Genomic DNA, 1,719 nt, shown 5'->3' with positions numbered 1-1,719 from the left:
AGCAGGAGAAGTATGTGGCACCATGGTGGAGGCTTGCCTGGAGCCCACACAGGCAGCAGTAACAACAATGGTGGCAGCAGCTTTGGGAACTCTCAGTCCAGAGACAGTAAGTGGATCAAATGACTGCTCCAAAAGAGATTGCAGGGGACCCTTTGCTGACACTGATTGGCAACTCTATTGCCCATATGCAGTTTGGGGTTGTAGTTCCAGGGTGGAGAGGAGTACTTGTGGTTAGTCACAAGGGAGCAGGGGCCCTGGTCACACTGCCAAAGCAAAGAGGAACATTAGAATGTGCAGCTGCAGGGGAGCAATGGCCCTTCTTTGGTAAAGATCAGAGGAGTGGCTTTTCACTATAGGAGCATCCTGCTTTGTGTCAAAATGGGCAAGTTCATGAAACCCGGGAAGGTGGGTGGTGCTGGTCCTGGATGGGTGGTACTCTGGGTGCAAAGCTATCATCATCAAGAACATTGATGATGGGACATCTGACAGTCCTTACAGCCATGCCTTGGTGGCAGGCATCAACCACTACCCTCGAAAGGTGACCACAGCAATAGGCAAAAAGAAGATTGCCAAGAGATAAAAAATCAAGTCCTTCATGAAAGTTTATAACTACAAACACCTCATGCCCACCAGATACTCTGTGGATATTCCATTGAACAAAACAGTTGTCAATGTAAGGCAAGAAGGGAGGCCAAGGTCAAGTTTGAGGAGAGGTACAAGACAGGCAAAAACAATTGGTTCTTCCAGAAGCTATGGTTTTAAGAACTACTCTGTTGGTCAGTAAATAAAATGTTTACTAAAAAAAAAATTAGAGTGACCACACTTCTTCCAGGATCACACCACCAAAAACTTGCAGACACCCAGAACAAGCTCTGAAAGCAGCAGCACAAAAAAGCCTGAAGCTTGGGGCAGTACCTCCTACCCCCAGGTGAACAGAGCCCAACTTTAACATGAAGTTCAAAATAAAAAAAGTGGGCTGTAAATGGGGGACAGGAGAGAATTTAGCCCCCTCAAAAGCTACTGTAGTGGCAGGGAAGACCAAAACATAAACACAGAAGACGATGATGACGTAAAAACAGATACAAAAAAAAATCCTCAAAGAATCATGTTAATTAGATCCAAATTCAACAAGAATTTTTGGAAGAGTTAAGGAAAGATAATAGTGGTAGAGGGAAAATTGGAAAAAGAAATGAGAGTGATCCAAGTAAATTATGAAAAGAGAATTAAGAGCCTGAGAAAAGAGGTACAAAATTATTCAAATAACACCTAAAAAACCAGAAATGGATAGATAGTAAAATGGATACAGAAATTCACTGAAGAGAAGAACTCCTTAAAAAGCTAATAGATACAAACAGAAGCAATGCATCCAAAGTTAGAAGGGAGGCAGAAAGCTGGGAAGCAATTTTTATGGCCAGTACTTCTGATAAAGGCCTCATTTCTAAAATATATTGGGAATTAAATCAAATTTATATGAGTCCAAATTATTCCCCAGTTGAGAAATGGTCAAAGGATATGAACAGGCAGTTTTCTGATGAAGTCAAAGCTATCTATTGCCATATGAAAAAGTGCTCTAAATCACTATTGATTATAGAGATGCAAATTAAAACAACTCTGAGGTACCACCTGGCACCTATCAGATTGGCTAATATGACAAAAAAGGAAAATAATAAATGTTGGAGAAGCTGTGGAAAAATTGGAACACTAATGCATTGTTGGTAG

General features: G+C 41.2%; 1 pseudogene; it reads left to right on the top strand.

Moving 5' to 3' along the window:
- The first annotated feature begins 378 nt into the window (after window positions 1–378).
- LOC122725989 lies at window positions 379–762 on the top strand (annotated as a pseudogene).
- The last annotated feature ends 957 nt before the right edge of the window (window positions 763–1,719 follow it).

Source organism: Dromiciops gliroides, chromosome 4 (assembly GCF_019393635.1).
Source record: "Dromiciops gliroides isolate mDroGli1 chromosome 4, mDroGli1.pri, whole genome shotgun sequence".
Taxonomy (NCBI): Eukaryota; Metazoa; Chordata; class Mammalia; order Microbiotheria; family Microbiotheriidae; genus Dromiciops; species Dromiciops gliroides.
The sequence above is the reverse complement of the archived record's forward strand: the minus strand, read 5'-3'. Positions and strand labels throughout refer to the sequence as shown.